Source organism: Erpetoichthys calabaricus, chromosome 16 (assembly GCF_900747795.2).
Source record: "Erpetoichthys calabaricus chromosome 16, fErpCal1.3, whole genome shotgun sequence".
NCBI lineage: Eukaryota > Metazoa > Chordata > Cladistia > Polypteriformes > Polypteridae > Erpetoichthys > Erpetoichthys calabaricus.
Genome location: NC_041409.2, coordinates 59,936,024 through 59,958,433, shown reverse-complemented (window position 1 = coordinate 59,958,433; position 22,410 = coordinate 59,936,024). Strand labels below are relative to the sequence as shown.

Sequence of the window (22,410 nt, the reverse complement as noted above, 5' to 3'; positions counted from 1 at the left end):
CAGACATGCTCTTTCAATTCAAGAGATTAGAGTCCCCAGTGAAGATTTGCTTTGCAATGTCAATTAACAAGGCCCAGGGACAGACATAATATCGTATATAAAGAGGCCCTTGTTGATAGGAAACCTATCAATATAAATTGTTCTCAATACAAATTACATTTTTTTTTTAATTAATTTTTATATTTTGTCTTGTTTCACTACTACGCAGGAAGAGCCGCAGGGGACAGCTAGTTGTTGATATTTCTAGACAAAACATTAATCTCGCCACCAGCTTGCCACCCCACCACACACACACAATTTCAGAGAAAGTAAGTCACTCACTGGCATTATACTATATGAGCTCTGTGACCAGGAGAAGGCACTTTAGAGGACCAAAGCTTCCCATTTTCCAGCAGGTCACGAGAGCAGCCCAGCAGAAAGCATAGTGTTCTCCAAAGTTATCACGTCACACAGAAATAGGCAGCAGCCAAGAAGGCCCCTCCACAACACTACTGACCTTGTGATATCTCAGAGTCTCCTGCACTTTCCAACCTGACAAACCTGCATGTGACCTGCAGAGTGCATACTCTGAAGGGAGCATGGAGAGAAGAGTAAGCATGTCACACTGAGGCAGTCTAGGATCAGGGTAGTGTTGGGTGGAAATTAAAATGGTGATACACTGAGTGGGCAGTTCTGCATTCTGACATTCCCTGAAGAGCATGACAAGTTCCCATGCATACCTGAATACACAGAGACCCACAGGGATTTCCTCTGAAGCTACAACATTAGCAAGTAGTAATTGAAGTCATGCTCTAAGAATTATGTGACAATCTGAGTTAAAGCCTTTCCTAAATCCAAGCAGACTAGAGCCCCTTAAGTAATGACTGTCCCAGTGAAGCTACACTGCGTTTGTCTTCTGAAAGTGACACACAACTCATCCTTCAGTGAATGATAAATACTGGCAGGCAGCAGCATAACACTATATGACCTTTAAAGTGCAGCTTCATTGCTTTTTAGACAGGACAACAGCACGTTACGACCTTTAACACCCCTGCCTTCACATTGCAATGCTCACAATCAAACCAGGTGTAGTCACACTGTTCTGCCGCCACTACTCCAATCCACCAGAACGGCTAAATTAAGCAGCACTCACTATGTGCCCATCAGTTCACACAAAAAATGCAGTATGTGACCTTCACGTGTCAAGCTTGACAGGAATCCTGTCCCTGAAAATCACGTGCCCCCAGCTTAAAGCAGGAGCGACCCTTGTGGTGTGGCTCTTGGCCCATGGCTGGCTTTCTCCACGATGTGACATGTCAAGTGCTTTTTATGTGAGGTAGATTTCCTGTTGGCTGACTGCCAAAGATAAAATTCAAGGCCTTTCACCATGCTTTGCACACCCCACTGAGGTCTCCTATTGTTTCACCAATTACTGTACACTTAGATGCGTAACCTGTTGAAAATAGGTAATAGAATTCATTTAAAAAAATTTTGATATACCTCATATGTACCTTCACCATTCATCCTACATCTTTCTTTGATATCTTTGTGCATCTCAACACGTCTTGTTTGGCGCTTCCTTTCTAAATCATGTTCTGGTAAAGCCTGCTTCTCAGACTTTGTCATTTTGAGGCACCTTATTCACTCCCTGTCCGTTTTTTGACTGTTCCCAATGGTAGACGTCCCCCATTACCTGTTGTGAAAGCATCATTCATATTCTTGTAAACACTTTCCATCTTTGAAGGAGACTCTCAGCATTCCTCCTATTTCTTTCCTCTGTATCCTCCTGTGCTTCAACCCATTTTGCCCAGCACTTCCTTCTTTGGTCAAGTTTGACTAAGCAACCAAAGCCAAACTGACCAATCAGACTGTTTGAAGGGACCACACATACATACACACACATACACATATACATTATTGCATTTTATTATACAATAGATAGTAGATTTCCACACTATAGATAGTAGAATTCCCCTATCCCTACATTTTGTAATAATTCCTGCAAAGGCTACTTGCCACTTTAAGATTTTTAGTATCTACTTTTGACAAAAAAAAAATGTATTCTGTTGTTCAGTATTTTCATTTCATCAATCTTGATTGTGCTTATCCAAGTAACTATAGGTTGGCAGGTTATAATGCATCATGAGCAAATTAATGGAAGCAATTATTAAGGAACGACTGTGCAACACATGTCTAGAATAGATATTTTATTGAGCTATTGTCATGGAAAAAAAAAAACTTTCCTCTATGTTCAAAGAAGGCCATCACAAAGCCCAGATAAGAATGCAGAACATTTCTTTATTTTATACTCAGTCCATTGAGTGAGTATTCATCTGTTTTTACACTTTTTCTAATTTCCATTACCTTATCTAATACAACGCATCCGATGCAGAACTTTATTACCTCCTCCAATCAACTAAAGCCACCAGTAATCTCTGACTCATGTCAGTTCTTCCATTATTCTGAACACTGCTTCATTAAGAGGGGTGTTTTGCAGATTGTCCTACTGATCTTAGCACCACTACATAGGAGGGGAGTATGGGGTTTCCCATCAGTTTATCCCCGCTTTCTGGGGATGGGGGGGTCTGTTGGGGGGGGGGGGGTGATTGTTACCCATTGACCTCATTCTGACCTTGGAAAATTATATTGGTAGCTTCTCTAAGATGAGGCAGAAACTTCATGTACTTAAGGTTTAAGTTACATTTAGTTAATCCATGAGTTACACCCAATCCTTTATCTTGCGTTTAAAGGTTTTCTGTTGTGGCTTCATATTATATATATATGTATATACATTTGTAATAAATTGTAAAACAATATTATATATTAACTAAAAATTACATACTATCAGCATTGGTTAAAATGGAGAAAATTTTGTTTCACTAATATGCTACAATTTTATGAAAAAGGAACAAAGGCATATGATGAGAGAGGTGTATATATAATATTATTTAACTGGATTTTTAGGAAGCTTTAGGTGAGGTCCAACAAAAGTGTGCAGCTAGTAAAGGGTCACTCTACTGTGTAATTTGTAGTGCTGTGAAAAAATCTACAAAACAAAACACAAAATGCAAGGAGAAACACCATGCACAAAATCATACCAACTAAAGAAAAACCCAGAGGAATGTGTAGCGCCATATTACGTACGATAGATAAGTTTGTAGATGACAGTGCCATATTAGATGGAATGGCAGACAACCCAGAATCATATCATATAGGTAGATCTGTGCAGAATTCACACTTGAGCAAATTTGTGATAATCAAATGTAATTTATTACACATAGGAAGTAAAAATGTTAGATCTTAATACACAATAACATGAAAGTATGTACATCTTATGGGTAGGAGCTCAGTGTCACTTTCTATACTCAGACAGGAGGTTAGGTTGTATAGCACAAGGTGTGTAGAGTAAAAGCCAAAAGAAGTTATGCTCAGGCTTCATAACGCACTGGTGGGGCTTCATCTGGAGTACTGTGTGCAGGTTTTGGTCGCCATATTCCAAAGAAAAGACAGAGAAGTGCTAGCAAAAGTGTAGAGAAGGGTGACTAGGCTGAATAGGACTGAAAGTATGAGCTATGTGGAGACACTGAAGGATCTGAAACTTTTTAGTTTAAGTAAATGGAGGTTAAGAAGTGACCTGATTGAAACATTTAAAGTTATGAAGGGACTTAGTACAGTGGATCCCAGCTTTTCCACAATACAGTTTAAGGGTGAAATTTCCACAAATGTTAGACAGTTTTTCTTTACACAGAGAACTATAGACACAAAGAATACATTACTATGAAGTGTTCTGAGTAGTATGACTCTGGGGAATTTCAAAAACTCAGCCTAATGTTATCTTGGAAAAAATCAGGTGAACAGGACTGACAAGCTTTGTTGGGCTGAATGGCCTGTTCTTGTCAAAAAATGTTCAAATATTTTAAAATAAAAGCCTTTATACTCAACAGAACATGTCGGTGGATTATCTTACAAATAACACATCCATTTACACTAACACACCGCCTTTAACAGGATCAGATTCCACACAGCACACAGTTGTATACCGAAATCTGACAGGATCACACTATGGGAGGTGCATCTGTCTCAGTGAGGACCTGAGATATGGAAGGATCCCATTTACAGGTCTTAAATCTCCATGAAGCTAACAGAAGATGAAAGACATTAGTGGAAAATACACCAGATAATGTGGTCCTATAGTAATAAAACTCTATGTGGCAAAACTTTGGGATATTGAGATCTGTCTGGATACATTTTACAGCCACTAATGTCACAGAGATAAGAGAAGGAACATGGAGGAATAATATCGTGCTGTGATAAATTCAGCCTGCCAAGAAATACAAATCCATATCATAGATCAAACCCTCAGGCAATAATGCTAGAATTTATTTAGTGGCAGATTTTGGTATGAGTAACATGGGTAGCTGCCTTGCAGGGTGGCTGCATGAGGTGCCCAAATCAAAATTAAATTTACAAAAGTTAAAAGGCAAGTACACAGACGTGCGTCGTTTATGTTTTTGAACCGCAGTATGCTCAAGACACTAAGGAGGATTCCACACCCCCCACCTCCCATTCACCTAAGTCCAATAGTACAGACTGTCCACTATGGACACCAATGGGTGCTGTCCTCCCTAATCCCGCCACTGAGGGCTCCAAATAGGCTTCAACCAGCACTGAATATACTGGTAGGATCAAACAAAGGACAGTAAAGCTGTAAGAAAATGTGATCAAACTACTAGGAGGAAAATTGCAAGATATTGAGACAAGAAATTAACAAACAACAAAGCATAAATTTTCAGTTTATTGAGGTCTGTCAGGATCAGACCACAAATAGCAACAGCAAGGTAATGGCATATTAACATCTGAGGGGGTCAGACTCCTAGGAAGTACTGGTATGAACCATAAACCACAAGACCACTGAGCTAGTCACCATCATTACCATGCCGTGTAACCCTGAGCATTTCCCTAAACCTGCTTGGACTCCATCCATACACAGAAACACATGGAACCAAGGTCTCTGTATTAGATTGCATCTGAACTCTAGTTAACTGCCATTATAATTGAGTTTTTTTTTTTTTTTATAAGATGCAGAATTCCTGAGATAAAGCACAATCAAGCTACCCATAGTTAACATATGCAGTAGGCCAAGCACATCAAGATCACATAGCCTGAAGGTAAAGATGCTTCAAATACAGAGTGCTGACAGAATCCAATTCACATTTGGTAGATCTGCAAGACAGCACAAGTTAAAAGGGTCCGACTATATCAAGTAAAGCAGCAGGACACCTTAATCTGACAAGATCAGAGCTCAAATTTATTAAGCGTCTCCAACGAATTGCACTAAAAGTTAGACCAGAGCAGGATATGAGAAGTAATTATGAAGCATCTTACATTTGCTCCCAGTTAGGAGTAGGAGTTCACATCTGAGAAAGAACCACATCATAAATTTATGGCACCCCGAGCCACAGAGTGGTATTCTTCTTCCTCTTTCTCTTCATCTTTTCCCACTTCTTCATGATGAGTTTTTTTTTTTTTTGTAGTTTTCTTGGAAATCATGATGACGCTTTGTAGTTTTCTGATACAGATGTTGAGACTTCAGCACAAAGACAGTAATTGTTATTTTTATAATAATATTCATAAAATGAGAATGAAAATATAATATGATTGGATATTGCGCTAAGCTGCATGTAATTCTTGACAGCATCAGGAATAATACAATAACCGAGATAGAACGATTGAGACACACACACACTGAATGAGAGTAGAGGCCCATAATAGGCACATTCAGATAACAAAGAATGCTCCAAATCCTTACTTTCAGAAGTATCACCTTCCCACTGTTATGACCACCAGAAATGCCTTGAAAAGCCACAGTTACAGAACATAGCCACGACATTTCGTTCTTCCAGCATTCCCAATCATCTTTCACGGTGGCGTGCTGTGCCTCTGTCCGTAACCCCTCCTTATCTTCTGTGAGGCTCTATTTATACAATGCCCTGAGAGTCTGCGTCTGCCTTCTTGAACCTTCCCAGCCTTGTAAAGTGTAACAGGAATGTCTGAGGGGTTTGTGAAAAGCAGAGTTCAAGCGCACCCATGTGACATTTCACTGTCAGTCACCCATCCTGCCCTGCCAATATTGAGGGTAACATGCTGGCTACTACAAAACACTTTGCATTCATGATTTACATATGCGTGCTCATCCATTCTCAGGGCAATGATCTTTATGTGCAAGCCCATTTTCATGTATGCAGCTCTTTTTACCTTGCCTTATGTGGAGTGGTGAGAAAAACTAGGAATCTTCCGCGTACTACCTCACATATTCAAAGTTTCGTGCAATGTTCTTGAAATGGTTGGTTCGGACATACCCAAGCCATTGCTATTGCAAAGCTGTATTTTACATGTAACGTTACCAACACTTTGATTTGGGTTTTCCACATAGATGGAGCAATTATGTAACTTACAAGATTTGTTACGAATATTATTCCATCTCTGTCAAATCGATCTCTTTATGATTTCATTGTTGTTCAGAATTTCCAAAACATTCTGCTCTTCACAGGATGTGTGTGCCAATCTCTGTCTGAACGCTATCTTCTGCTAGAGCCTAGCAAGTTTAGGACAACTGACAAGCTCGCATAAATTCTGGTAAAGTTAAAAGTTGTATCCTAAATTAGAAAAAATGATAAAATGCTTTACTCCTACTTCTAAAAGTAGGACCAATCTTGTATCACTTTGAGATGTTTTATCCAGTTAGGACTGTTTTCTACCCTGAGATGCTTTATAAATATGGTCACCCGATTCTCAAGTGATAAAACAATATGGAATGCAATGATCTCACAGTATAAACTTCACAAACACTGAGGAGACAATAGTCATAGATAGTGTCATACATGTGCGCTTAGGAGGCAATCAAAAAGCCCTGAGGTGAGTGAAATATTGCGAGACAAGGGGTTGATTTGCGGTACTGACACCTCTGTCTCTTTATCGTTAGACCAAAAGAAGAACAGTAATGTACCTTCCATACTTCTGGGTTCTCAAGATGGTCACCAGACATCACTTCCTCATCTGGCTCCCTTTGATGACGTCACTTCTGGCTCCATTGCAATGACGTCAAGTCTGGTCTCATAAAGATGACGTCACTTCCACCATTACATCACTTCCAGTTCCTTCTGATAACGTCACACCCGTTTGCCAGTCACGACATCATCTCCTGCCACATCATTTACGCCCACCATTTTGTTACAGTATAAAAACACCATCTTTGTAATTCACATTGGTCAACTGCTGTAAAAAAAGTATTTGATCCAAGATTTTTGCCTTTTTGCATTCTTTTGTCAATTGGACGTTATACGGGGACGGTCCCCAATTCTTTTCTGTTGTGGAAGCTTTGTTATTTCATCACAATAGATATAAAAGAATAACAGACTGCCGAGTTTAAACATACAAGATATGGCACAGACAGATTTAGAAATTCTGAGTTTGGTAAAGATTACACATTCAGGCAAAAGCTGCAAGGTAGCAGCATCTGACACAATCATACAATGGGAAGGAAAGCTATGGTGAAAACTAAAATAGACTGAATTAGAGGTAAAGCTATACAATACTGAGATAATATTATTTTGAGAATAAATCTTAAGGACATGGAGGTCAGGTCATGATCAGGTTACTAAGAAGTAATGCAACGGATTTTAAAATCTGACAGAAGTTGACTCTCAGGACATTGACTTAAATTAAATGGAGAGTTGATTTGATCATAAAGAGATAAAGCTACATTATACTGAGAACAAAATGGATCAGAATCCTAGAAGTAAACAGGCAGTGTGGTCTCGTGGTTTAAAGCATTGGACTGTAAACCCAATCATTTGAACTCCCACCATTGATAAACTCTATAATCCTTTACACCAATAGAAAAACTGTAAATGTCCTGAGGTGACATTTACTATACAAAAGTACATTAAGTGTCTAGTTACTGAGATAAGGCAGGACTCACAATGATGTGCAGTAAAGATCCAATAAGATCAGATTCCTGGGAGGTAAACATGCAGGATACAGAGGGCTGAGACAATCATATTCACTGGGGGGTAAATATACAAGACCTTGAAATGCCGCAATGTGAAATCCCCAGGATTCTGCAATCTGACAGGACAAGATTGTGTTGGTTTGAGCAGTGGGATTCAAAGATCTGACGATATCATCTTCTTAGGGGATAAGATCATTGAATTATATGGCGGGAGAAAGAGAAAAAGAGAGAGATGGATGAGCCATGGATCCAATACGTACGGCCTTCCAGGGGTTAATGATGCAGAATACAAAATCTCAGGTGGTAAAGCTGAAAAAAATCAGGTCAGACCTACACAATTAAAACTACAGGATACAAATATTTGTCAGGCTCGGTCACCTTTCAGAGAGCAACACGATCAGTTTCCAAGAAGATAAGGTAACGATACTGAGATCTGATAGGATAAAGTCCTCAGGAGCTGAATTCATTGGGGAAAATTCAGTGGGGCACTGAGATGGGATCATAATATGTGAGGGAAAGACACAGGAAACATGGCCCATTCCTAAAAACTAATGATGCAGAGTACAAAGGTTTGATGTGGTCTCATTCAGGTGAACTGCAGCATGCTGCAACCACGAGTTAAAGTTGTAGGATACTCATATCTAACTTGTTCAGATTCCCAAGAAATAAGGCTATAGGACGGCTAGCTTAATAGGAGCAGGCTTGTAGTTTTAAGATACTGGGGAAGGGTACACCAATATCCACAAGGTAGGCAATTATGAATGATCTAACATCATTTCATCCATTTATTTTCAGAACCTGTAATGCCACAATGGAATGCCATCAGTCAATGAACGTACACATTCAGAACTCCTCATTTGCTGAGGGCCACAGTCTTCATACTTTAAAAAAAATAATTAATATAAAGACATCACTAAACATCACTTGCAAGTTTTTCATTGCTAATCCATTCAGTCAGAAAGTACACTTCACAAATTTTAGTCCAGCTACAAAAAAGAGTGGGCACACCATCCAGACGTCTCCTTCTCTTGGAGGACTTAGAGTTTTCATAACAAACAGTGTTGTTAAGCAACCATTCATGATACCGGATAATGTAGGCATCAGATGGCCGTCATTAATCTGATAACCAGGTCAGAGTGGCAACGCACAGGTGACCACTCTAAATATAGTGTGCCAGAGTCTCCCGTGATGCAGGCCTTTGTATGACAACTGGCAGGCAGTAGTAATCTTCACTGAAAACCGGCAAAACAAGATCAGCCTGATTTGTTAAATTTCATTAGGTCTAATAGGTATACACTTATATGGTACCTTTTAAGATGAGTCTCACGCTGAGTTACCCCTTTTAAAGGATAAACAACCTGCTTTCTGAAAGACCTAATGCTTCTTCAAGAGAAAATAAGAACATAACAAATTTGAACAACAGAAGATCATTCCTTCCAACACAGGTCATCGTCATCCTGGCCTCCATCCAGTGGGACAAGCCTTAGTGAACTTTAGTCCAGCTTGTACTTAACAAAACAAGAAAATTAACAGCAAAAACAAAATGCAGACATTGGCGTTCCTATCTTATTACATGAGCATACTGTTTTTATCCAAAGCGACTGGTAGATGAAAAATAAAGTTAAATTGTTTCAGGATTCATGAGAAATGCTCAAGGTCACTGGTGGTGGCAATCAAAAATACAACTTTGTATTTTGGTGTTTAATGCTTTAGTCAAAAAGAAGGCCACACAGCCTGTCATCTTTAACTGAAAAAAAAACGATAAAATGACATCCAGTTTAGGCACTGTCACATAATGGTTCGAGGAACCTTATCAGAATTGGGTGATATTAACAGTGTTGTTTTTAACATATATATTGTGACCACTAGTAGGCATTGAAGCGCTTCAAACCCCAGACACTAAAAAAAAGGTTTATTCATACTAAATACCTTCAAAAATGGCATAAACCAACTATAACCAAATACAACACAATTCTTTGTCCTTCACTCCTTCTATTTCTCCTGGCAAGCCCACCTCTGACTTGCCCAGCTGAGATCGAGCGGTTTCTTTTACCTATGACTCGGCAGTACTTCTAGTGCCGGGGTATGGCCAGTTGGAAGCACTTCCGGGTCACCCGGAAGTCACTGAAATTAGGCACTACGAATCTCCCCAACAAATCCCATTAAGGCCAAAATACGTGTCAGGTACTCATTGTATTGTTTGGCTCGCTTTGTTTGCCAGCCACTTCACATCTCTGCCGCTCACGTTGTGAAGAGGGGGGATGAACACAGTCCGCTCCTCTGAAACCCCCTCTTAAATGGTGATACAATGGGAAACAAATGCAGTTTTTTTTTTTTACATCCTCTTTGCTTGATGAGCTGCTGCTGTCGCCGCTGTGCCACCATGCCGCCATGCTGTGTGATCTGCATCTCGCACAGCACTTCAAACATTTAAAAGCCTGTACAGCAGCTGTCCTACTCTTTGTCTTTTATTTCCGGCCCCGGGTGTGGTTAAATCTCTTGGCACAAAGTCTTGTCTCGCAGGTCATGAGTTCTTGATATTTTTTAGTTTATAATTTAAAAACAGAATAAGAATATGAAAATCTAACAACATCAAATTAAAGTTCGATAAATTCTGAAAAGAATCATACCAAACATATATATGTAGGTTTTAAAATAAGCCCGATTTAAAGCGCGACAAAAAAGTAACATAAAATCATTGCACAAAATTGTTGCAGTTTTAGGCTTAAGATTTTATATATATATAGAATATATATATATATATATATATACTGTATATATATATATATATATATAAACACATATACACACAGATCATTGGCATGATATATGGTACCTGCCAAATAATACAAAGAGTACACAACACATGTTTCACCCTAACTGGGGCTCATCGGGTGTACGCACTTTTAATTCCCCTTATGGAGATCGAACCTCAGACATGCCACAGTGGCTGGTTCACTTCCTTGACTCACTTGGCCGACCAACCACAACCTGATAGGTGACCACCCAAATATGAGATTGTATTCAGATCTATGTACAGTATGTAATACTCCGATCTACACCCTGTCAAATAAGTGAACCAGCTGCCGTGACGCAACGTCTAAGTTACAGAAAAAGACTGAAGAAGTTCCAAGGAAGAGAGACTAGGCTGATTCCAGGACTAAGACATGTGAGCTGGAGTTGGACAGGCACTAAACTTTTGACTTTAGTATTGACACCAGCTTTTGGACCTCAGTACAAGTACCAAAACAGTTCAGAAGCAAACAACACAACCCTTCCAGTTTTTTCTTAATCCACACACCCTGGACAATTGCATTTCTCCCTTTGTGCGCATTACTAGGCACATTCTAGAAAGTTGATTCTGTTCATCTGGACATAGTTTTTTCCGCAGGAGATACGTTACATCACTCATTTTTCCACAGGAGATACAGTATGTTACATCACTCATCCAAGTGACTTCCGCGGAAAAAACTATGTCCAGATGAACAGAATCAACTTTCTAGAATTTCCTTACCAGGATTATTGAGCATGCATCGAGACATTACTAGGCACACTTTATACTTCCAAATTCATAGCAAAAATTACGTCATAACAATCTGGGGGTGGAGGGGAGCGTTCGGCATAAAATCTCAATTGCACCAGAGCATCTACAGAGGTGTGGGTCCCCAGTAAAGTCTCAATTGTGTCCAAGAAACAAGAGGGATGGGAGTCCCCCCTGAAGGATCAATCACGTCAAAGCCTGTGGTTTCAGGAAGTCTTCCATGTCCAAGCACATTTTCTCACTCTTCTCCACAGAGTGTAGAACTGGGAGCTGGTGGGTTGAGTGAAAAGCTGACGTTTGGGAGCTGGTGGGTTGAGTGAAAAGCTGACGTTTACTTCTGGTCCTGAAAATCCCAAATATCTGGTACTGTACTATTTTAAAATTAGTTTTTTCTTTTTATCTGCTGTACTTTTCCAGTACTGTAAAACCTTTTAACTCTAGTAAGCAATGAGGAGAGATTGAAGGAGATGAACCTTTTTGATTTAAGCATACAGAGATGAAGAGATGACATGACTAAAGTTTTTAAAATTATGAAAGGGATTAGTAGAGTGGATCTAGACTGTTATTTTAAAATTAGTTCAAAAAGAACACAAAGACACAGTGGGAAAAGGGAAAATTTCACACAAATGTTAGAAAGTTTTTCTTCACACGGAGAACCATAGACACATGGAATAATATACCAAGTAGTGAGGTATACAGTTGGACATTATAAACCTTCAGAACTCAACTTGATGTTATTTGAGGGGATTTAAGTGGATAGGACTGGCTATGATGGTAAGGGTTGGCTTCACACTCCAATTTGGGGGCCTTTTTAACCTACCCCTTCAGATCTCTTATCACAATGGCAAGGTTTGATGGGCTGAATGACCAGATTACATTGAACTTTTTCTAATGTTTTAACATTTTTTTACAGATTATTTACAATCTGTACATGCATACAGACCGACTTAAATCAAATTCAGGGTCACGTGGAGTCAAAGCCTAAGTGGGCAACACTGGGTGCAAGGCAGGAAAACCCTTTCAGAGGGTGGTAAGGCCCACATTTGGGCAAATCTTGAGTCACCAGCTAGTCTAATTGGCAGGTCTATGGGGATGTGAGAGGAATACAGATTACATGCAAGGATTTCTACACTGGCATGAACAGAAAGAATATGGCAATTTCAGGCAGACAACAACCAGGTTTGAGATTTGAAACCAGGAACAGGGAGGCAATAGCACTTAACTACTGCACCTCAACTTCAATGGCTGATGCAAATTTAATACCTGTATGAATAATTGTACTTCATTTATTCTAATATTGTATATCACTTCACATAGAGGTGTCAGTCAAATATTAAATAATATTAATAATAAAAATAATAGAGTGGGCCATGATGTGATAGTCCAGAATATCCCACACGGCCCATTTCACCGATGAATGGTGGTAACATCTGATTAGCTATGCAGTTAACTTAATACAGGGTGGCCTACAAAAACATGGCCCGCCTCCACTGAGACAACTGCATTACATGGTGAAGAGGAAAATGATCAAATCTGGTACTCACATTTACTAAAGATGCTGAAAGTAATCTCCTAGATGAGTTTAAAAACTTGGGATCAACAATTCAGAGTAACAGGGATTGTGGAAGAGAGGTGAAAAAGAGAGTGCAGGCAGGGTGGAATAGGTGGAGAAGCGTGTCAGGAGTAATTTGTGACAGATGGGTATCAGCAAGAGTGAAATGGAAGGTCTACAGGACAGTTGTGAGACCAGCTATGTTATATGGGTTAGAGACGGTGGCACTGACCAGAAAGCAGGAGACAGAGCTGGAGGTGGCAGAGTTCAACATGTTCAGATTTGCATTGGGTGTGACGAAGACGGACAGGATTAGAAACGAGTACATTAGAGGGTCTGCTCAAGTTGGACAATTGGGAGACAAAGTCAGAGAGGTGAGATTGCATTGGTTTGGACATGTGCAGAGGAGAGATGCTGGGTATATTAACGATAGAGCTACCAGGCAAGAGGAAAAGAGGAAGGCCTAAGAGAAGGTTTATGGATGTGGTGAAAGGAGACATGCAGGTGGTGGGTGCAACAGAGCAAAATGCAGAAGACAGAAACATATGGAAGAAGATGATCTGCTATGACAACCCCTAACTGAGGCAGCCAAAAGAAGAAGAAGAAGCTGAAAGTGATCTCCTTGTGCATCAATACATCTCTGTTCCAGCATGTTCATGCACACTCTCTGCAACGTCATGGGATCGATTCTCTTTTTCGTGGGCCACCCTGTATTACATACACTGGTATAACATGCAACTTATTTCAAAAGGCTTTCTTTTCAACTCCCTTACCTCAAACCTTTCTGCATTCTTCCTAAAATGTTGATCCTGCAATTTGTTTAAAAAAAATAAAAAAGTGGAGTGAACTTTCAATGGAGTTATACAATAGTGCCTACTGTAATGGGCATATGTGATATTTATAATATGGGTCTGCAGTCCCTTTAATGGTATAAACAAAAGTAGTGTCTCATTAGGATGACATACCATAAACAATTCTGAGGAAAGATTTTCTCAGCACTTGCACAACAGGTGTTCAATGGAAATTTGAATCCATCCACCCATTCATTTTTCAAACTTATCTCTTTCACGGTCAGGATTATGGAAAGCTGGAGTTTATCCAGACAGTATTAGGCACAAGGTAGGAGCCAGCAGGGCCCACTCATGCAGACACTCACACCTAACAAAACAGGACCAGTATGGTGTCAGCAATCAGTGGCCACACGCAATTCAACTGAAAAAGCACATGTGAACACAAGGAGACCATGAAACATCCACATTGAAGGTGTTTCAGGAATCAAAGTGAAGTCCAAATACAGAGAAGTGACAAATCATCCTCAACGATAACTTGATTTTTCCTTTGAGTTGCCAGACTAATAGAGATGGCCTCCCATTTCTTAATGGCGTACCTGTAAAGGAATAATGCTAGTCGCAGCACTGTAGCAGACATCTCAGAGCATTTTCAGAAAAGGAGCTATAATGCTTGGTTAATGGTTCACTCTATGAGTTTCTTGTCTACTCTTTAAGTCTGCAGTCACATGTTTCCAGGGGCCCCTCGATGGGGATTAAGTTAAATGTTAGACAGCTTTCTTTTTTTTATTTTAGTCAGCCTTGGGAAAACAAAAAGGGAACGTCTTGCCAACTTCCACAGTGTTCCAAATTTATTGTGCTGGATACCAAAAAGCTGGCAAATAACTTGGCAGATGGGGTAATTGTGAAATAAAAAAAAAACAACGAAGGAATGAAAAACAAATCACGCTTTTGGAGGTCATGGGGATAATTAGAGTAATTATTGACAGTGCAGCAGCAGCAGCAAGGTAAATCATAGCAAAGGAGCCTCCATTTTCATGTGGGATGAAGGGTCACTCTAGAGATCGAGCATAATTACTTTTTAACTAAGAGGGAAGTTACCTTCAAACTATGCAGGAAATTCATTTCTGCTTTATACAATGAGCCCAGAAAAAGACATTTATTGCGAATTAAGGACAAGGGGCATGCTTATGTAGAGATGAGCTCTAGGATCAGAGTTTAATAAATGGCTTGGTCAGCATCTATGCGGAGTTTGCATGCTCCCCTTTGTTCTAGTAGGTTTTCTCCTGGTACAGCTCACATCTCAGAGGTGTACAGCTAGGTTTAGAAATAATTCTAAATTGGCAATGAGTGAATTTGATGGGATGGGCTGGAGTCCTGAGCATGGTTGGTACTGTCACGTTCATGGTGTTGTGAAAACTGGCTATGCCTCTCCAAGACTTTGAGATGGAAAGATCATATTGAGAAAATGGATGTATGGGACTTACCTTTGACACCAATGGTGCTTTCTACTGAAAATAAAGGAAATTTCTATGAATCTTCAAAATGCACTTTCTATAGAGTCCACCACCGTAGGAAATTCTAAAGGTTTCCAAAGGGTTTCCCAGAAATTCCTAAATATTTGGTCAGTCTAGACCACATCCTGAGGACACCAGATAAAATGTCCATGATGAAACAGAACCAGAGCTAAGGAGTACCTCGGGTAAGATGGTATGTGTTATTTTCTAAATAAAAGGAATTTATGTTTTTACATACATTGCACTAAAGAGTGGCGACATGTTGTATTTTGGTCAGACACGCAGGTACTGTCTGAGTTTTTGCTGTACTCTGTACACATGACAATATTAGTACCACTGCTACTACTACATTAGAACATGGAATTGAACTCCAATACTACTTGCTACTTTTCTCTAGCATTGCTCCAAGACTACGGTGGGGTGCTGTCCCTATTACCCCAGAAATGTTGCCTATGCTGTCACCAAGTGAACTTTCTAACTATGGGCAGCATAACAGAGGCCAGAGTTTGATATGAACAATAAAGTTTCTTCTTTACCTCCCTTTCAGGACAAATTGACCAGAAGCAGCACAGACCAATGGACCCATGCCAGAACTGAGAAATCAAAATGAAATACAGAAGAGACTAAAATACCCTGTCACACACGTGCGCATGGGAGGCAGCTAAAGGGCTTGAGTAAGGGCAGTTTCGAGGCATACCGGGATGTGGCAGAGTGCACTGACTCTTTTTCTCCCTTTCCTGTAGACCATTCACGGGAGATTCCACCTGGCTCTCTTGACGTCACTTCCGGGACTGAGCCTATGGAAGAAGACCTTGCCGGCTCCGGCCCCTGTGATGTCACGTCCGGGCTCAAACCAATGATTGAAGACCTTCATGAGCCCGACCCCTATGATCTCACTTCCTGTCTTCCCCTTTAAAAGCCTGCACCTTTTCCCTATTCCCTCAGTGCTGTTTTGGACTCGGTTGTGTGCACATCAGTGCCGTATTCATTTAAACGACTTTTGCAGCCAGGAAACCAATTATACGGGTGGCTGCCCCAAACCTTTCTATGACTCTGTGTCGAGTTTGTGACAACCCAAAATACCTAAGGCCTTAATCAGTACTTAATGAAACAATTCTTTAATCAGTGTTTAATAACCAAGATGGAACAAATTGCAGGCAGCACAGATAGTTGAGGGAATTTATTCCTCTGCATGTTCCAAAGATTCGTGTGGTCAGGGATTCTAGTACTAGGTGAGTGTACCCATCATTAAGTGCTTATACATTTTTACTTCCCTCAAACTAAAACCTATACAAATCAAACACAGGTCATAAGCAGGTGTGCCCTCAAGCACAAAGCTGATCTCATGTCTAACTTTCTGATCATCTCGCAAACCACATGCACACCACTCCCAACTCAGAGCATTGCCCAAGGGCCCTTGGACACAATGACACCTGAAGCTTGTTTGTTATCTGCATGTGGTGGACGCCAGTATTCCTATAGGAAACGTATGCACGATTCTGCTGGTCAGTTCCCCCTTTGCCTGTTTAGTGTTACATCTAACAGGAGGATGAAGAGTCACTCTCTTAGCCGTTTTGCACTCAAAGGTAAGGTGTCCACTTTGCTTCTTATAATACTTGGACATGGTTAAGTGCTAAACGGCCACTAATGCTGCTAATACCTGCTGCCCTATAAAAGGCACGGCATAAAACACTGCACACACTGTAGCACCCAGGAACTATAAAAGACCTTCGCCATTCATGTTTTCAACTCATACTGTACAATATATATATATATATATATATATATATATATATATATATATATTCACGGCATTCGTAGTCTGTGTCACAATCTGATTGTATGGGTGGTTACCTACCAGGTAACGCTTGTGGTTGGCCAGCAATCTGCTAACATCCGCCACGGTGCCCTCAGTTTGTGAGGAGCAGATCATAGAATGGTTGAAATAGTTTACTGTCAAATAAATGCAAAGAGTACATGACACGTGTTTCGCCCTCATTCTGGGCTCATCAGGTATATATTACTTTACATCTCCTTCAGGTTGCAGTGATCTAGCTCATTGATTTTATTTCCTTAAAAGTTTTTGTCTCTACGGTCCCCATCTTGACACATGTCTTGTACATGTTACAAAGCTCTGGACTTCGCTATACAGATGCTGTGCTGTGCACAGACCTCATTACTACCAGATCCACAACGCTATCACCCTCGCTCCACATGCCTGTTCAAGTCAATACATCTCATGGTCTTGAGTTCACGTGGTGTGATGGACAGCAGGGGTTCTTACCCGACTGGGACACCTTACTGAAGAAAGGACTGGGGGAAGAGCGTGTACGAGACATAGCACAGGGCAGCCCCATTGGCTTTCTAAAGTTCCACAGCCTTGGAGCATGGAAGCTTAGTCCTTTTAGGGTCCATGGTCACCACCAGGGGACAGATGGAGAAGTGCAGAGCCCTTTATTGCAGCACCTCCACCACATCCGCAAGGGCTGCCAGAAGGAGTTCATGGGTCACCTTGAGCACTTCCGGGTGCTCTATAAAAGAAGCCGTCTCACTCTATTTGGGAAGCTGGAGTCAGGAGGAGGACGAAGCTTGCCAGGAGAAGTAGATGTGGAAGAACAGAGAGAAGAAGTGGTGTGCGCTTTAAATTTGACTGTGCTTGGCTGGGGAACGAGTGAAAAGTGATTCCAAATTTAAAATAAACATTTGTTGGGCAGAAACTTGTGCCAAGGTGTTTGTGTCGGGTGTTTGGGGAGCTGGTGCACCCCCTGCTGGTCACAATGGTTTTCTGAATTATCACAAATAAGTGTTTTTAATTGGTAACACCCATCTGAATGACAGTAAGAGGTACAATTTCAAACTAAAAATGTGGTGTTTGTCACCAAGTTGTGAAATATCACCAGTGTCCTTTAGCTTTACTTCAGTTATGCATATGGCTACCATTGGCACAAGCTTTGGCACACCCACAAAATCAGTACCCTTTGACATGGCCGATCACATTAAACCCTTTTTGTCAATTATTCATGTCTGTTGTGAATCTCTTTTTTCACAGACCAAACCAAACACACGTGGCACATTACTACTCCTCAACACCCTATGAATCCCACAGCACACAACACAGCTATTTGTAGGATGATATTTATATGGGAGTATCCTCTAAAAGTCTCTAAAGTATGCATCACCTCTAACGAGTATGAAGACTGATTTTTTTATCTAGTCTGCTACCTCAGTCTTCCAAGATGGCAATTGTCAAAGAACATCATGAAGCATTTTCACATCCTGACAGGCCCGCAAAATCTACTGATTTCAATTCCATAGAAAATCTGTGGGATTATTTGAAGCAACAAGTGAAATGGACATACTGCGGATTTGGTGCTGGAAGAGTGCATGAAAATTAATGTCGTCTACATTCGTAAACTGGTGGCATCCATACCAGACAGAACTGCAGCTGTTCCTCTACCTCATGGAGGAGCTACGCACTATTAGATAAGATTTAGCTAGGGCTGGCTAATTTTTTGTCCATTGATCTAAGATAACATTACAGAGAGTTATGTCTGCAAACACTTATTATGTTTCCTTTCCTTTTTTTCCCCCAAACAAAAACTGATTGAAGCTAAAAGAAACAGCAGATGCTGACTTGCACGTTTAATGTTAGTTTGCTAAAAAAAATCACTTCCAGCCTTGCTATTAGAAAATACAAAAACAGCAGCCATACATGTCTAGTGCAGGAGTTAAACCTTGAAACCACGCTAGCGATGGACATTGCAACTCGCTTTACCGATTCATCCATCCAACTAATGTCTTAACCCACTTATCCAGGGCAAGGTTGTGGGGAAAATGGAGCCTATCCCACTCAGCATCAGGCACAGGTAATCAATAAACACTGGAATTTTTCAAACTTCCCCTTTTAATTTAATTGATTTGCTTGATTTTGTAATCTTTTGGAATTTGGGGGATTCCCCATAACTTAGTGTTACACCACAGTGAATGATTTTTTTATATAATGCACATGTAATGGGGCAATCTATTTACAAGAGATCAAAAATGAAGGGCCAACAACCTTCAGTTGAGTTGAATCCAGTGAAAAGGTCATGATTCTTCCAAAACTCAAATGAATCAATGAGCAGTACCTGCCAGGTGCAGTCAGTGCACCTCAAAAAAGTCTGCATGTGACAGATGTAAAGGTGAAAACTACCAAGAACAGTTCAAAGTTAGAAGGTTCAGTTTTGAATATGTTGAGTGCACAAACGGACATTAAATACAATCATATTTACTATTTTGTTTATGTGTAGAAGCCTCTGCAAAATGAATTGTACCAAAACCCAATTTCTGAAACACACTGAAACAAAAATCTTCTTAGAGGATCATGGGAATTGGAAACCAGACGGACAGTACTCGCACCCAAACTTCACACATTACTGCCAGCTAAGCAACAGAATTCCACATGCCTACAGAACTCCAAGTTGTGATGGTTCACCTTCTCACTTCAGTGAATTTTCAATCGAACAATTTAGAGAAACACAAGGTCACTGTACATTTGTTACTTGGTCACTTAAAAAATTAATTAAAGATGAACTGTATATCTCTCTATTATAAAAAAAAAAATCTTGGGAGGGAGACAAGACGTGATCTTCTCGGAAGACACTTTGAAGTCCCGCTAGACTACTTGCACGATACGCCCTACTTACAAACAATTCTCGGAGACCCTTTAACATCCCACGAGACAAAGAAGTGAGATAAAAGGACAGCTGCTGTATAGGCTTTTAAATGATTGTCACGCAGCGCAAACATGCAGATCACGCAGCACGTCAGAAGCAGCAGTAGCTGCTGTACAGGCTTTTAAATGAATGACACGCACTACGACATGCAGATCACACAGCACCGAACAAGCAGTCCCGGGGAAGGTGGGGGGGTGGGAAATAACTCATTCACTACAGTTTTATTACTGGCAAAGTTCAAGAAATAAAAAATGAATTAAATGAAAATAACAATCTCTTTAAATTGTATATCCGGTGTGATGGATAGCCGGCTAAATAACACCTCCAGGCCGCCAGGTGGAGCTCTCCCAACAGCATGGAGGTTCCCCGAATTCCAGCAGGACCTTATGGACCTTGCAGTTTGTATGCGCAGCCCTGCTGGATACCATGGGGGCCACCGGGAGCCGCTGTAGGGAGGCTTTCAGACTGCTATGTGCCCTATAACCTGGAAGTACATCCTAGTCACATGAACAGGAGAAACGGCGTGCTTCCAGGTTGAAGAAAAGGACTTTTACTCTGACCCGGAAGTAATGAGGACTTGTGGATTGTTGGACAGGAACCACTTCCGGGTCAGGGGGTATAAAAGGACTGTGGGAAAGCCCAGACACTGAGCTGAGCTGGGAGGAAGGGTGGCTAAGTGTCTGGGAGAGGAGGATTGGTTGTTATAGTGATTATTGTAGTGTATTGTATGAGTAGTGTGGAGTGGAGGGTGCTTAGTGCATAGTATTATTATAAAATAAATAATAATTGTACATTTACCTGGTGTTTGGAGTGGTACCTGAGGGTTCGAGAGGTCGATAACTACCTCTACTGCTACACTGGATAACCAAACCTGGTGGTTGGCAAGCAAAGAGAGCAGGGGGCAGAGAACCCTAGTTTTTCATGAAAATACAGAGCAAACTAAACATATTGAATGCATATCATTTCACTCCAAATGCAATTCGACCACAAAAACTGCATTTCTGGCCAACCAGGATATATTTTTATTTTATACAGTTTACTAAGGTATAAGGCAGGGGTCCTGAACGCGTCACTCGCGAGCCTTTCCAAATAGCTCGCCAAAGGGTTAACAAATCCTAAATAAATTTGAAATCTTGATTAGTCCGATTAGGGGTGGGCGATCTTTCCAAAAAATCATATCACGATCCTTTTAACACAAAATCACGATCCACAATCTCAATTGCAATCTATCTTTTCAATGTGGCATACACTTAAGAGAATATCCAGACTCAAATTCATCAAGACCTAAGTAACTCTTTATTTTAAATATAAAACAAAGTTGAATTCAATTGTTCTCTCATTCGCTAGTTAAGTGGAGTTAAGGAACATGTCCCGAAGCTGGCGAGTCAGTGAGGAAGGCCCCTCCCCTCGGCCCACTGCATGTTTCTTGGATTCGCGCAAATAAATCTGTACCGCAAGTGAACTATGATACATAGCGAAATGAGAGAAGTCGCAAAATCAACCGGAATGTTCAAGCAAATTATAGAAAAAAAATCGATCTAAATCCATTAAGTAGTTCTCTCATGAAAAGTGGACAGACATACAGACAGACATTGGATTTTATATATTATATATTAGTAAACCTTCAAAGTAATGTGCAGTTAAAGTCTCAACAGCATTCTCAGCATTTCTAGAGCTTAGTAGAGCCAGAAAACTATTAAGAATCTTCACCAAGCAGCTCTGAAAATGCTTTGTTTGGGTCTACATACCTCTGTGAGTCTGCCTTTTCTGACATGAACATCATGAAATCAAAGTTCAGAACAAGACTGACAGATGAACATTTAAATGACTCCAGAAGAGTGACCCTAAGTGGTTGCACTCCACCATACACCTCTCTTGTTGAATCCATGCAGTGCCAGTCATTTGACTAACTAAAAAACACATCACACATGCAACTGGACATGTGAATAAAGTGAAACTGTGACATGTAACAAAATGACAAATGAATAAGTAATATCTGTGTATTTGTAATTGCATTGTTTTGTTTTGACAGCATTCATGTTTTAATTCAATAGTGTGAGATACGCTAGAAAATGCATACAGACATACAAAATGCACTTGCAGGTGAACTAAATATTTTTTGTGATGTTTAAATGCAAAATGTGAGTTGTGGACACCAACATTTTGTAAATGTTCAGGCAAAACAAACTTATTCAGTTTGTTTGGTTTGAAATAAGCTATGAGAATAAATGTTAGAAAACATGAGTAGCGCTCAGCCATTTTCATTTTGTAAAAGTAGCTCTCAAAGGAAAAAAGGTTGGAGACCCT

At 40.3% G+C, this 22,410-nt stretch overlaps 1 protein-coding gene across 2 annotated transcripts in view; it reads right to left on the bottom strand.

The window, feature by feature from the left end:
* syne2b (spectrin repeat containing, nuclear envelope 2b) overlaps nucleotides 1–22,410 on the bottom strand; it is a 524,337-nt gene that overhangs the window by 473,025 nt on the left and 28,902 nt on the right. The gene's annotated exons all lie outside the window — the stretch shown is intronic.